This window comes from Calypte anna, chromosome 1 (genome assembly GCF_003957555.1).
Source record: "Calypte anna isolate BGI_N300 chromosome 1, bCalAnn1_v1.p, whole genome shotgun sequence".
NCBI classification, from domain to species: Eukaryota; Metazoa; Chordata; class Aves; order Apodiformes; family Trochilidae; genus Calypte; species Calypte anna.
In genome coordinates, this window is record NC_044244.1 from 134,009,761 (window position 1) to 134,026,373 (window position 16,613).

The 16,613-nt window shown below is 42.1% G+C and overlaps 1 protein-coding gene across 1 annotated transcript in view; it reads right to left on the reverse strand.

Moving 5' to 3' along the window:
- The window catches only part of KIAA1211L (KIAA1211 like), a 64,252-nt gene extending 48,173 nt beyond the window's left edge, over positions 1–16,079 (reverse strand). Inside the window, exon 1 of the mRNA XM_030461833.1 lies at positions 16,000–16,079. The gene's annotated coding sequence lies outside the window, so the exon portion shown is untranslated. The remainder of the gene's footprint in view (positions 1–15,999) is intronic.
- Between the last annotated feature and the right edge of the window lie 534 nt (positions 16,080–16,613).

Here is a 16,613-nt window from a genome sequence, read left to right on the forward strand (position 1 = left end):
TGCCAAAGGTTTTGATGTTTGACAGAACATCTTACAGGGTCCTCGTCTGCTCTACCATGGTAAGAGTTCCCAGAAACTTTCTTTCAGTTGTGAGCAGATACTTAAAGCAGAACTTGGTCTCATCTTCTTTTTTCCCCTCATGTTTGCCAGACGGCTTAATTTAATGTCTATTCCCTGGATTGGCTCTTAGATTGATTTTTTTTTTTCCTCTACATTTGCCATCTGCTGGTCCAAATAACTAAATGATACACTTGCTTTTCAATCTCATGGAATTGATTCATTCTTGCTGTCAAGTTGGCATCCAAATAGTATGGCAGGACGACTGGCAGGTCTGGGTAATGTCTTGCTCCACCAACAGGAATTTTCTGATTCTTGTGCTTTCGAGAGCCATTACTGCAGGAACAAAGTTATAAGAGGGAAGAAAGCACAAAGCAAGTACTGAGAGGAATAGAACTATGTTACCTTGATGATGGAAACTGGTCTGTGTTGTGGCTACTGCCTGGAAGCAAGATTTGCAGCCTCAGCAGCTGGTGCTGTGTGGCCTTGTAGAAAGAGAAGGTATCAGGTTGTGCAGCAACCAATGGCAGAAGATTGCATGTGCATTTCCAAAAGAAACAAATGCTGTATGGAAAAAAACTTGACTTCAATCCTCCAAATCATTTTCCAGAGTCTCTGGCAACTGTCTTGCTCTTTTCAGTGAAAAGATACAGGGACTCGTGTGGAATAACTGGCTTGGCTATGGGCACAATGTCTGTGCCCTGCAAGGTACACAGCCTGGGAATGCTCCAGGGGAGAGGGAAAGGACAGGACAGGGCCCTGCAGAACTGCAACAGCAGGTGACTGGGGAGGGTGTGAGAAAAAGGACAGAAGGCAGCATCAAAGGAGGAAGAAAGAAAATGTGCCAAAAAGTCTTGCTATGACCCCACCTTAATACCCACACAGCAAGGTATTACTGAGTTGCCTGAATGTGCATGTTTTACCTGTCTTGTTGCTTTAAACTCAGATATTTTTTTTTAGAGATGATGTGGTCTCTTTAGTGTTTGCACAGTTCCAAGCACAATAGCTCCTTGTGCTGGCTGGCTCCTTTAAATGCTACAAGAATGAAGTTAAAAAGAGCAATAAAAAGCCTGGTGCTATTGATACTTGAGAAGATCTTGCATGGCTCTGGACAAATTATAGCCACAGAAATGCTTCAACAAATACATTTTCTAATCCTTTTATTATTATTGTTACTGCCTCTTAAAGTTATTTTAATGATAAGAAAAAAGCATTCCTTTCATGAAAAAAATATTAATTTCATTCGCACATGAATGCCACAGGAGACCAACAGTTTATCCAAGTAGTCTAAGTGAAAAAAAGCATAAGAACTCCTAGTTCAATACTTGTCTAGATGCTTACATTTGCATATACACTTGCCTTTTTCTGTTTCTCCTGTGGTTTTGGTGGCTCAGCTGACATCCAAATAGTCTGCCTGCTCTCAGGTTTGCATCACATGGTGCAGTAAGTGGGAACAGTGTGAGGTCTGCAGAGTCCAGATCTCTTAATGTTTAGATAAATGCCAATGCTACAGAGCTGGTCCTAGTTTTCCAGAGCTTCTAACCTCAGTTATGAAACTAATAAACCTATCCCAGCTTTTCAGTGTCTGTGGTCTCAGCAGCTCTGATTCAATGCCTGCTGAAGCCAAAAGAGAGATTCTCTCATTACCCATTGAGTGTCAAATCAAGTACAATTAGACTTGAGTGCAAGTGAAGACCAAGACGTATGAACTCTTTTGTAATCCAGATTCCCTCACTACTGAACTGCATTGCACGGACCCGCCTACTCCAGGTCTTCTGGTTATCTGATACCTCATACACCACCCAGCATTCAAGGGAGTGGTGCTGAGAAACAGATTTCTTGAAATTCCTGAGCTGCTTGGTTCACAATCAGATTTCTGGTTGTTGTCATCATGAATGGAAGGATAAAAATTCAGTGACAAGTTATGAAATGTTACATCTTGGTAGAACAACAGGCCAAAACCAATGTGCCACAGAAATGTGTAAAAAGGCACCAGATCTAGCCAGATCCATCAGAAGCCAGGTCTATATTTGAAAGCTGCACTGGTACAGATGTTAGTAGGTGTACTGAATAAAGGACAGGAAGACTGTACCACCAGTCTGTATATCCATGGTAACCAAGAAAGGATCTCCTGGGGGAAAGAGTGGTGAGATGAGGAACAAAGGAGCTTTATTCTTTTCCCCTTTGCAATAAGGGGTAAACAGCTTTCACATTATATAGCAAGATTATTTAGGCTTGGGCCATGTTCATACCCACAGAACAAGAGCAATGAGTAAAAAGAACACTATGGGTTCATCAGCATCCTCAGTCCTCAGAGAGCTTGTCTATCTTGCACCGTAGTCCATGTCAATGCACATTCTCAGTCATTGTTCCATTTTGGGTGGAGTTGATGCAAACACACACAGTCACATTACAGCCAACACATTATGATACACAAAATACAATATAGTGCCCAAGACATCCACTGGTCAGCTGGGGCATGCAAGGTAAAGTAAGAAACAATGGCTTTCTAGGCAGCTATCAGCACATACCTTTCGGGTATTAAGTACCAATATAACTAATTTATCTTTGTGTATACAAATATGTTCGGAATGTATTTATGGTGATGCAGTTACCTCCACTCTAGGCAAGGTTTAACCCTATTTACTGTCTTATAACTACTCATAAAAGTTCTATGAGTGTTGAAGGACAATGTCCAGAGAAAGAACAAGGTATTCCGCAAGCAACAGAATGACTGGGATCTCCATACAATGCACTGGGAGGACTCCCAGTCTCCTCCCACGTGTGCCTGTTTGACTGTAGTCATTACTTTAATAACACAAAGGGCAATCCCTGGAGCTCCCCAAACAACCCTTGCAGAGCCACCCTCTTCCTCCACTGCCTTCCAGTTATCACGGGGCAAGAGGCAGCACTGCGGCTGACACGGAGCTGAGCCCGTGCAGGCTGCCTGCTGGAGACCTGCCTGCAGAGCTGCCAAGAAGGAAGCCAAAGAGAACAAAAGGAATTGGCACAGTCTGCCCTGTTGCTGTGTGTTAGCTCTGAAGTAGCAGGATTAAAAATTATTACAAATCCGGTTACTTTTAATAGTGCCCTTTTCTTACTCTTCTGCTCCTGCCACAAAAATTCAGTTTATTCCATTTGTGAGTCTGATAGCTCTCTGCATGTGGTCCATTCCTCTGGCTCATTCCTGCTGTGGGTTCTCCCTGGGTTTCACTAGAGGCAAGGAACAGTGGCATCAAAACAAAATAGGGAGAGAAATAAAAAAAGAGGCAATAAAGCCTTCACTTACTCAAAAAGCCCTCCAAACATCAAAACAGGAGCAGAAAATCTCTTTTTTCTTTTTAAATACATCTTTTGTCTCCATGCTGTACTATCTGCAGGGCATTTTATTTCATAGTCTGTTCTAAAATAAGCTGGGCATAGCCATGTTACTAAGCATTGTATGATTGGATAATCAAACAGCAGAGCAAACTTCTTTCCTAATCTGGAATATATTCTTAAATTCTACATTGCCCTTAAGAAAATGGAGGTTAAGTACCTTTTATTTCTCCAATGACATACAAGCCCAGGAAAAAGCAAGTTTCTCTCTCTTTTATTTGGCTTTGAAAGTCTTGGAGCTGACAGTTGTATGTAAACTATTTACACCTTCCCTTTTACAGCTCCATGAAAAAAGCACTGATTTATGCAGCACGTCTTAATTTCTTGATTAACTTCCCTTCAGGCTTTCACTGTAAGTCAGTGGTATTTTATTAGAAATTAGATAACAGGAATACTTGTATTAATTTCCTTCATTATATTCTGTTGCATGTAGCTTTGGCAGGCGGTATAACTCTTAGGCCCTTTGAGTGGGAGGGCAAAAAGGATGAGTAACTTGTGACTGAAGTCCATCCCACATGCAAGAGGCAGGTTACAGCTGCACAATGAACCTTGGTTCTGACACATTCAAGTTTGTGCTTTGACTCAACAAAGTAAATAACACTCTTTTCAAGCAATCTGCACAAAGCTGTCAGGGCATTCTGGTTTAACACACGGCACATTATCAGACATTACACATTCAATGCAATTAATTAAAACATTTAAAAATTGAAGAGGTCTCCCCTGGTATTTGACAATCTGCTTTTCCTCAGTAAAGCAGCTGAGAGTTTAATAAGAAACACCAGAAAGACTAGTTAAAATTTGAAGATCTCTTCATGTAAGTAGATCAATTGCATGTTCCTGTTGCAGCAGCTCTCTCTCACCTACACTAGTGAATGGCTTTCATGTCCTTACCATAACCTATCACAGCAGATTCTGTCTCCAGATCACTACATAGCTGAATGAAATATTTTAATGACACCACAGCCAACTCTTGGGCTGAGCTAATACAAGGTCTCAGCTTCAGTCCAAATTTGAAAGACAAAAGTAAAGTTAGAAAGATGTCAAGTGCTATAGTACAGGTCAGTTTTATTTTGCCTCAGAAATAATGCTTCAGAAATAGATTCATAGAATTATAGACTGGTTTGGTTTGGAAAGGTCCCTGAAGAGCATCTAGTTTCAACCCCTCTGCCATGGGCATGGAGACCTTCCACTAGATCAGGCTGCACAAGGGCCCCATCCAACCTGCCCTTGAACACTTCCAGGGAAGGGGCAGCCTCAACTTCCCTGGGCAGCCTGTTGCAGCATCTCACCACCCTCACAGAGGCTATTAATAGATAGCCTCTAATATAATCCCACCACCCTTAATAGAGGCTATTAAAACAGTAAGTAGTCAGATAAGGAAAGGTAACAGGAAATGAGGTTTGACATTATGGACATACAGCTGTCAAAATGTAGTGCTGTAGGAGCAGATGTGGTTGGAAAAAACATGAAATACTTTTCAGCAGAATTTGCAAGTTAATTTTGGGGAGATGGAGCCCTGCTGGTGGCTCCCACTGCTATCATCCACAGATCAGAGCCCCCATGCATAGAGTGGGAAGGTTCATACTGAGATGGACCTATTTGCACACATAGACCACTTTTATAACCTATTATTATTGTTGTGATTTTCATTCAATGTGGCTTTCATTCAGAATAAAACTGCATAGCAGAGCTAAGCTGGTTATTAAACCAGTTAGTTGAAGCAGCATGAATAAAAATTACAAAATTAGACATAGAGGTTACAGTCTAATTGCCAATAAACCCATTTATTTATTTTGCTTTGACTAAGAAACTTCTTACATCATGCTCATTGCAAGAGCTGCAGAGAAAATCTTTGTAAAATTTCAAGAAAACTGACTAAAGTTCTTTTGTCCACCCATGACAAACAATTTACAGTGCTCCTCTGCTCACAGAATCATTTGGCATTAGATCCCCAGGACTAGCTTTTACTAAAAAGTCCTCTCACCACAAGAAAATCTGTGGAAACAACCTCTTTATAGCAGATAACAGCTCCTTAAAACACTGCACCAGAGTCGACATATAAACCCTCATGCTTGTGTTAACAGTGCTTACACAAGAGATGGTAACCAGCTGAAAGAGCATAATTTTGTCAAAACAGCAGGTCAGTTACCATACTCACTGCACACTCACTGCAAATGTCAGAGAGAAGCCAGACAGTTTACTTGGTTCAGATTGCTCTGAAATGCACCAAACTTCAATGCCATAAATATTTTGAACTTTGCCTGTTCAAAGGTTGAAACCTCCTTGGGGGTCCTGGAATATCAGATATGCAGTATTTAAATTATTACATATCCATTATTTCAACTTGCTTCTAGGAAAAAAATATCCCTTTTTTTCTCCTATCATCTCCCACTGTTAAATTTAAAGCTAAAAGCCAATAGGAAAAGTAATAACCCAAGTTATTGTTGTGATTAAGTTAAGCATTACTGAAGCAACACCTGTAATTCAGAGCGAGTGTAAAATGAAACAAAGCTTCTTTATCCAAGAAGATAATTAGAGCAACAGAACCATAAAGTGCAGATGCATGGCAGGTCCAAAGAAGCAACTGATACTGTGGGCCAGAGGAGATGTCCTTTAAGATTACCATCACAAATGCGTTTATTTGAATGGAAGAGATATTTATGTTGGAAAGACAGACAGAAAGATAAAAACTCTGTAGGAAAAACACTTGAGGGAAGGTAGCAAAGAAACTGAGGATGAAAAAAGCTGTTGAGAAAACTTTTCTGAAAAGGCCTAATGACAGAGCACCACCACACCGGAGGCCTAAGTAGGAAGTGATGCTCAGAGAGGCCTCCCTCTCAGCTAAGTCTGCTTCATCCATGGAATTGAGGTTTTGGTTGTTGGATATTTTCAGTTATCAGGATTGGATCCAGCTTCATCACCTAATCAACATTAGCAAAAACTTATTAAAATTGTCTGATTTTGAACTCAATTTTGACAGCCTGAACTCAAGTGAATCCAGGGTTACAATCGCAATTCTAATCTTGCAACAGTTCCTCATTCTGCCTTGCCCAAGTATGGTTTTATTCATATATGCTCCTCTGTGCTCAGAAATGCTTGCACAAAAGTAGGAGGAGGAGCAGACCCACTTTCAGGTGGGTTTTGTTAATTTCATTCACAGCTGTGGCAAGAATGAATAATGGCACATCTGCCAAAAGAAGCAAGTGAGCCTGTTTTATAGCCATGAGACCACAGACGCAAGGACAATTACATACCACACCTACCAGTGGGACCCAGGCAGTCACAGGAGCTGTGCTAGAAGGACCCTCTCTGGTGCTAATTCCATCAGCATTTCACAGGAAACAGTCATGCTCCTCACTGTGTTCTGCAGCCCAGCTTATGACACATGGTACCTTCACAACATCATGGTACCCACCCAACACGGTGCTCCTTCATGTACATGTACAGAGGAAGCAGATACCTGAAATTCTGATCAGCAGATTGAAGAGCAGATTTCCTGAAGTCCCTTAGGCTTCTCAGCTGATTGCAGTAGGTGCCCCAGTTTCTCAAAACTAATCAGTTGTTTCTGACAAATATGATACTTATGAGGAGAACGTGTCAATTCATTCACAATATATGCACCTCTACAAATATGTAGCACGGATTGGAACTGACATTTAAGATGACCCACACTCTATATAAGCCTCACAAAACTGCCTAGTTATTCACTTCTTCAGCTTGGCAAACTAAGCCTCCATACTCAGTGTCAAGCTAACACATTTGTTGAAATAATTCTTGGCTTTCTTCCACTCCAAACAAGTTCATCAGGCAAATATTCCAACTCACTTTTAACTCAAGCAAGCAGAAGTAGGAAGGTATAAAAGTAGAGGTATAAAAGCCTTCATTAGCTGAGATACGATTTTTTTTAACACCTTTTTCTTCCACATAAGGATAATGGAAGGTTTCAACTATTTTTGAGGTCACTGTCTCCAATTAAGAGCACATGAGCTTTAAACAAATCAGACAACCGTGGAACAATTTTAATCCCTGAATGAATAAATCCCTTGGGGGACCTGGTTGCAGAGAAGTCAGTGGGCAATTCTATTAAGCCTTAACAGCAAATAAGGCACGATCTGGCTTCTACAATGAACCTCAAAGCCCCAAATGCTGTCATAAGAATTTATCAGATTCGTGTGATCAGTCATCAGTGTACAGAGCCTGATAATACCCAGAATGTCTTCTGCTTACAGCAGCTGCTGGAACAGCATTGTGCTGGATCATCTTTAGGTTAGGGGCTATAGCCTTATGGGGGAAAATAAAACAGCAATAAATGTTAACTGGGTGAACATTAATTTGTTCCAGGGAACTCCTACCCTTTTCCTACCCCTGCTGTCCACTGACCTTACCTCTCACTCAGGAGTGTTAAAAGAAGTGTCAGCTGTGTCTCTGAGAAGCTCGACATTTGCTCCCACAGCCTTTCATCGCAACATATAAATGACCTTTCCTGCCCTACAGACTGGAAGTGATCTCTCTAGCTGTGGGATCATACAGAAATCATTCATACAGTGCTACAAAAATATTCCACAGGCCAGCACAGAAAATAGAACTGTGCTTTAAAAAAAAAAAAAAACAAAACAAAACAGAAAGAAAGAGCTCACATACAGCTACTGCCCAGACAGATATCCTATGGACATGGCACAACCAGTGCTCAGACATTCAGAACGACTCTCTCGGAGCATGTTTAGATACATTGTTCTAAAGAGTCAAGCTTTCAGAGGCATTAAATGCTTAGAGATGGGAGGCATCACCTCTTGCAATGAATAGGAATCATTAGCCAGTAAGATGTACAGGTTAGATGAGTGTTCAGGTTAGGTGCCTCAATCATGTTCAGGCTGACTATACCCCTGCAGATGGTAAAAGCCTCTGTGTAAGAGAGATGTCTCTGTTATCCCTCAGCACCCAAGTACCATGTCTATAATCTATTTTGCTGGCTTATGGAAGAAAGAAAGATGGAAGTAATACTACAAGCATTTTCCTCCTTCTCCTGGGTTAAAAAGAATATGACCTGCATATTTCAGCTTAAAGATCTTGCTTCAAGTGTATCTTTGAGCAAACAAATGCAAATTCTGTGAAAGGTGTCGAGTTCTATTTCAACATTGCCTGGTAGCATGAGATACAAGGCAGGCAGAAATAGTTTAATTCACACTGGTTTGTCATTCTGTCAAAGGGGTTTTGCAGAAGAAATTTTTAAAAAGGAACCTGAAATTAAAAAGAACAAAGAATTTTCGGTGACACACTACTTTTTTCCTCAGTATTCTTTCACTTATGCATGTTATCCAGAACTCTGTAATCCACACAGTCAATTTAAAACTCCAATATACAGTTGTCACCTCACTTAAAAAACCTAAAGTAGTAAGGAATCGCAGTACTTTTCATCAATCCATTCAGCAGCAATTAGGTAATTTAGTTTTACAGTCTGTAGCATACTTCCTTCCCGCTTTCATCACACAGAAAGATATGAAAAAGAGGTATCTGTAAGATAAATAGAAATCATACATCTTGTCTGCAATAGTTCCCATTATTTTTAATCAAATAACCTCTGACATAAGAACATATTGGAATTGAGTATTAGAAAGCAGTTAACTGGACAATATCTTCTTCTAAAGCAGATTGGTGAGGAATAAGAAACCCACAGATCAGGTACAGTTTGTGGCTTCACTTTGACAGTCTGGGGCTGAGTGGTCATGGGAGGGACGCATCTGGACAAGAAAGAAAGTGAATCTGTGCCCTTCCAAACAGGTGTGACAGTTCTACCCAAGCTGTGGAAAAAAATATTCTCATTTCTGCTATAAAGCAATGAGCATACTAGGAAAAAAATGAGAGCATGAACTGACACAAGATAATACACCATAATACACCATGTTAACTGTTCCCATAAGCCCTAATGGTAAGTGAGAGGGACAGAAGTAAAAATGTTACCCTCCTTACTGTAACAAGTGCTTTTTTTCAAAAATAACTTGGAGGCATTTGTGTTTGGAAGCCAAAACAGGCTTCCAACATGAAATAGGCTTCATTTTCATAAACTCTTGAGCACTCCTTTGTGAAGAAAATCAGCCTTTTGAGTCCATCTACCTACAGTGTCCTAAAGACACTATCCACCTTGAAAAATTCAAAACATTTCACTCAAATAAACTAACTCGTCTTTCTTCAAAAAACCCTCCTTTTCAAAATCCTGGAAGAATATTGCTGATGAGGATAGCATTTGCTTTTAATTGCTAGGATTATGCACCAGTGCAGCAAAATCCTGCTACTGCTGCTGGCCTGGATGGACCAAGCAAGGTACTGAGAAAGAGAATCTCAGCATGTCTGCACATTCATTCTTGCTTGCAAAACTGAGGCCACACAGATCTAGAGACTCGTTGACCTATTTTAACTGCTTGTTCAAAGTGATCAGCCCCAACAAATTTCTCATTTGCTCTTTTAGTTTCACACTCTTTTGTACAATGAATATATCTTCGTGACACACTGTTGAAGGAACTAAGCATTAATCTTCGTTTGGCTAAAGATATAAAGTAAGTTCTCTTTTATTATCATGCTGCCACCTATAGTCTTTCTGAACACCACACTACCCCTGCACACTTTTAATTCTCCTTTATATTTATAAAAATTCCATTTTTTATGCTTTGATAAAACCCTCGATGTAGCCACCTCCCCCCCAAGGGAAACATCTCGGGAGACACTTTTGTCACCTTTTCCTCTGTGATTTTCAGTCTCAAAGATCTTCCCAGTTTTGCCTGCTCTGATGTTCTCTAATAAAGACTTGGCTGTCTGCAGGTCTGAAAAGAACAGGCAACTCTGAAGTGACTGCTTACCAAAGTGTCATGAACAGTTGCTTCTAAAGAACAGAGATCATGCCTGAGCACATTAGGTGACCAGCCTACCAGTACAAAAGACAGTGATGGAAAGCAAATCCAAAGTTTCTGTGAAGCTGAATGGAGGACTCTCACCAAATACTCCTATACATATTCATGCTCTTCTTATGTACATTAAGTACTGCTAAGCAATGACATTATTTTTCTTACTCTCCCACTGTTTTTCTGTACAATGGGGGTTTTTTTAACTAACATATTATTAAGTAAAAAATCACCTTGATGAGACCAGATTTGTATGCCTTTTTGCTGCAAAGCAGAACACAAAGTGATGTAAATTCAGAGTCTCTCCACTTTGTAGTCTTACTGGGAGAGACTCAAGACACATGGACACAGCATTCCCAGCTATGAAACTCTCAACTCAATGGTGATGCATTAACCACTGTACCAGCTCAGAAAGCCTGTAGTTATAGAAATTAGCAGTTCATGCTTCTTCTGAGAGTGGAAGCAGTTAAAAGGACAGACAGTATGTCTATACCTCCTAAGCCTCTGATTTGTCCAAGTATCTATGTCTCTCTTACATGTTTCCCATGGTCAGCTGATGCAGTACAGCCCCTGCTTCTGCCCAAACCTGTAATACCATGTAAAAAGCTAAGCCAGGCTGATTGAAGAATTAAGGAAAGAATGTCACAACTGTAAGGTCTCAGGAGTTACTAATTTTGATGGCATACACTGCTCTTCTATCTACATATCTGAGTCATCCTTTATGCTCCAAGTTGTATACACTCTATTTATTGCTTCTTTCTTCAGTTCTAGAGTATTTTAAAATAAGAAGAAAAGAAATCTAATTAAGTGTAGAATCAAATACAGCCCATAATTCTAAAACACAGGCAGCCGATAGCATTGTATCAGACAATGCGTTAGCAAATGAAGCCCTTCCTTTGTTTTTTTATTTTTTTTAAATAGCAGGGCTGCTGACGTGATAAAAGAAGAATAGCACAGAGAAAGAGAAACTGGGTAATCTTCCTATCTGGCTTATCACTTTTCAGTACAAAGGGATAAGACTGCAACTTGCCTCCCATGCCCAGTACCTTCATGTGCTACAGATATATTAAAAAAAACAAAGCGCCCTGAGTTTTTAGCTTTTCAGGGAGGCAACATTAAACAATACCATTCAAAATAAATTGACTTTCATTTAAAAAAAAATCTTTTGCTGTTTAAAAAAGCAGAGCTACTGTGTGTTTTTATCTATAGAATATAAGAAAATATGGGTCTCCCATATTCCCAGAACTAACAGATGAATTCTGCTCTGAAGTAGCTCAGAGCTGGGAACTGCCAGCCTAAGAATTCTGGGAAGAAATACCAAATAAATCACTGTCCTGTTTTATCTCATTCTCTTTGAACATCAACAGACAAGCTAAAAAACTGTTTGCCCTAAGTAAATACTCTTGTAATTACACTTCACTAGACCCTTTCAAGGTCAGAAAGACTCAGTGGTGACAAACAGCTAAGAAATCCTTCTATTTCTCTTAAACCTGTTTTGACACAGATTTGTCCAAGTCATCTATTTAATTTTCCTCTTGAATTATTTAAAAAAATTGTCAGAATTCAAGACATCACCAATGCATGCAGTAAAACTTGCTGCCAAGCTACATTTCAAACATGCTCTAGAAAGGTAGATACACCATCTACTGTTAAAAGGGTTCTAAGAGTTTTCTGTTAGCCAAATTCCTACTACTGGATAAGCTACTACTGTGAAGAGACTTTTTTTTTTTTTTTTTGGCTCCAGCTGAGGCTATACAGAACATGGGCACCAGGAGCAGCAAAACTTTCCAAGAGGTCAGAACACAAAAAAATGTTACTCTTGAAATCAGAACAATTGTTACTTAAGCCTAAATATCATTAAAAACATTGCTGCTGGTTGATTTTGCAGAAACATGTACTAATACATTTATGCTATACTCCCAGTCTGCTGTCCATATTTTCCCAGGTCCCAACAGATCCATAACAAGCCTGGTCCAAACAGGCTTGTTTTCAAACTACCAAGATCCTTAATTTCACCCTGTTGTAACTAATCAAGCAGATGTAGGTATTTTATACTCAGAATTCTGCCAACGTACAATGTTCTCACTTTACAGACTCTAAAAATTAAAGTACTCCAGAATTGCTGCACTGATTGAATTACTCACTTTCATATTTAATTTAGAACCTCCCATGTTAAAAGCATTTCAGAGCAACCAAAGAAATCCTTACCTCTTACACTGAACCTTGTTTTATCCACATCCACATGAAAAAATGGCAGTCTAACTTGATACAGAATTAGAAAGATTATTCCATCAATGAGCACGTAAAATCACACACACTTAGCGAGTGTATCTCAGCTTAGCCCTTTTCTCGTGGGATGATGGAGTGAGAAAGCAATGGGGAGGAACTTGTGCCAGTATTGGCCAATTAGAAAATATAAACTGAGAGGACCCAACCTTATCAAGACCAAAGCTGAAGGATGGATAAACATAATTTTGAGGAAGTTCTTCTGACTTTAGGATGAATAGCAGTCCACAATAGCAATACAGATAAAGTGATCTTATATAGGGGACAGTTTCATCCATAAACGGGTATTTTACTATAACAAAATGGGCAACTAAATGGTCTCCTTCCCTGACCTTTTTGCATAGGCTCTCTTTAATAATACAGAATTATAAATCTCTCAGTAAGAGAAGACTATTTAATACCTTCAACACTTTACATTTTAGTGGTTTATAATTGAATTTCCATTTCTCCTGTGAATGGTGACTCTCTTTCAGAGCACACAAGGCTGGGAAATGAAGTAGGTTCTTCTACACGGGTGTCACAATCCTGGCATGTACAGTCTTCATTTTACTGCCTTCCAACAAAGATTTCTATGTTTAAGTGGATGTTTTTAGCATTTTCGACTGATACAAACGAGACACATTTTGTTCATCCACTCCTACAGTCTCAGAAAGGCACTCCTAGGAACCTGAAAACATGAAGATAAATTAATTGTGCATTACTGGATCTATACTGCATTTAATGAGCCAAAGCCAGAGCTTGCTGGTAAGAAGCAAGACGAGAGAACTGGTGCGCTCCAGCTGCACACAGCACTGAACAAGACATCTGTGACACTAGTAATAACAGACTCAGGAGACACCTTCTCTTTCTGCACAGTGAGTGCTCTGCAGGGTCTCTGTCCACAACATCATTTAGAGTTAGCGCCCCAGTCAGAGATTAGTTGTGCTGGCAACATGCATCTGAAGCTAAGAATGGAGCAGCAAGATGCTCTAAGAGGCAATGGCCATTTATTAAATCTTCACATAAACATAGGGAGAACTTGTGTCTGTGTCATTAGACATTGATAATTTCACTTAAGTCTGAATCTGAAATATCACTTTGCTACCTCAATATTTGCCTGAGAAGTTTCCATATTTGAATCATATTTTCAGTTCCTTGGTAACAGTTCAGTGTCAGTTCCTGCTATTGTAGAGATCTTTCTTACCTCCTTTTCGGTACTCTTCTGTCACAACTATATATTGACTCTCCTAGCCAAGCAGCTTATAGCTGGCAATGTCCTGCACAAAGGGATAGCAGAGGATCATGAGAACATAGTCCTCTCCTCTGGAGAGCTTAATGGAAAGCCAAAGGCATCTGTATTCATGTGCACTGCATTAGAAGCAAGACTAACAGAGAAGATTACTTGCACAGGTTTCATTATTACATTATTACTAATCAAAACACAGTAGAAGTAAAGTTCATGAGGTCATTGCGGAAGTGAAGAAACAAGACTTTCTACTGTCTATAAACTCCGCCATCTGTACATAGACAAATTAATTACACATCACTACAACCACAGAAAGTTCCAACTTCATCACTAGAAAGCTAAATGCAGCTGCTCCCTTTCCTTTAATGATAAGCCACGAAACTGCCTTCTTTCAATGATTAAAGAGTTACAAAGCAAGTGCCAGTAATAATGTTACATTTTTTCCTTCTGTAATCTAATCTTTGCCCTGTAGAAACTGCTGATGAGAGCTTACTTCCACTTAAAATTTGCATAAAAACAATCCATATCATGTTGCATGGAGAAGGACTGGTGTCCTAGTGCTCATTGACACAGCAATAAATATTATTCTGGGGAAAAAAATTATATACAACTTTGTATCAGCATTAAACAGGCTTTGATGCATGGTTACTATTTCTGGAAAGTAATGATATGTGAGTGATAAAACAAATGAACTTTTTAATGATGACAAATACAGGAGAATATACAGCACTGAGCAGAGAACACGATGTCCAAATGAAGAAAGATTTATGGAAGCTAATTACTACACAATGGATCTATAAAGGAAAAGTAGGACAAGAGGAAAAACTTCCTGAAGATCTTGTATGTGTGTATCTGGAATAACAATTCACTTTCAGACAAAGGATGTAATGTATAGTCCACTGCACACTTCTAGCTGGAATTTATATTCCTTTGGTATTTATATGCCTATAAAGCCTGAGCCATGGTTTAATACAAATTAAATATGATTAAATGAGCTATTAAAAATGTATTCAAGCATTTGAAGAGATTCTCATACAGTGACCTAAGATCTGTCAGCAACAATTAAAATTCAATATACTGAATACATTATTGTCAGGAAAGTTTATCAATAGAAGCTAATATGATAATGAGGAAAAATTGACTGGTGATATTTCAGATCTCACATCCAAAAATATATTACAAAGAGGGGGGAAAGTCACAATGTTTATGGACAGTTTCCGGCCATGAGATCAGTCGGGACCAGTCAGCATTTTGCAAGACACCTGCGGAACGGGAGAAGAAAAGGCATGGCCTTTGGGGACAAGAAAACCCACCCACAAGTTGAGCCCAGCTTTCCTGAGAGGTGTTGGTTGAGCTGTCACCGCACAAGCCTGTTCACCACAACCTTACTCACACCTTGGACAAACCTCGGAATGCCGATGGCTAAGGAGCCTTTTGTGTACATGGAAACCACCGTGTCCTTGCCTCCCGTCGCGTACCTTCGACCCCTACATTAAACGCCTATTTTGGTTCAGTTTAAGCGTCTCCCTTCACCGACGGGCATCGGAACCCTTGACCGCCGGGCTCCGCCTGCCGCGCCCTCGGCTGCCCCCGGCCCCGCAGGTGGGCACCGCCGTGGCTGCCAGGACCCCGGCTCCTGAGGGCAGCGCTGCGCCGCCAACGGCTCCAACGGTTCCAACAGCAGCGCGCCGCCACCCCTGCCCGACGCCCCTCCCGGCTACAGGGAGACGGTGTGCGGGGCTGCCCTCGCCCCTCCGCCTCGCCCCCGGCGGGCTGGCGCGGTACCGTGGGACTCAAGCGGGAGGCAAAATCCCCGGCTGAGGGGAAGGGGGGTCCCCTGGGGCGGGCGGAGGAGTGGGGGCGGCGGGGACGGAGAACCTCACGGGCGCCCGGCGCTGCCACCGAGGCGCTGCAGGCTGCTTTGCCCCCTCCTCGCAGCGCCACCGCCAAGCCCCAAGCAAGCGGCCCGCAGCGAGGCTGCCCCTTCGCTCCCCCTGCCCGCAGCGGCCACTCTCGGGCACCTGCCGCCGCTCCCGCCTACCGGCGCAGAACCACCCAGGCCTCCCGCCGGGACGTGCTTGTCCGGGACTCTGCGGAGACTTGACTGAAAGGCTGCCGGTGGCGGGGTTCCGTCAGGGGCTTCGCGCTGCCTTCACTCACCTGGGACCCGTGAGAGGAGCGAGGAGTCAGTCAGCCCTCCGCCGCCGGCCGCAGAGCAGCCCGGGGCACCGGCAACCCACTGGCGGCAGGAGAGCGGTGCCCGCGGCTGGCAGCGCCCGGGAGGCGACGGGGAGTGAGTCAGGCGGCACCGGCCCATCCGAGCGCGCCGCGCCAGAGCCGCTGACCTGCAGCCACCTGCCCGCAGCGATACCTCCCTCCTCCCCGCCCGGCCCGGAGGGCCCGGCAGCCACCTGCGGCGCAGGACCCGCCCGCAGCCGCGGGGCCAAAGGCGAGGCGAGGCGGCAGCGCTGTCCCGGGAGCCGGCGGGCGGGGTGCGCAGCTGAGCGAGGTGCATGGCAGGGCAGCCAGCGCAACCCAGGCCCACACAGGCCCCCGCGTCGGGCCGGCTCCCTAAGGGACACGGGGCTGAGGACAACAGTGCAGGCCGACACTTGCAAAAGAGCTATTGCATCACGATCCCTTTCTGCTTCGGCTTCTCTTCTTTGCCTACCGTAAGTGGTTTAAGGTAGCAACTGGCCCTCGCCAGTTTTTTTTTCTCAAGTGTATGAAAGAGTGGTGGAGTTGGCAGAGTTGAATCAGCTGTAGCTACAGTC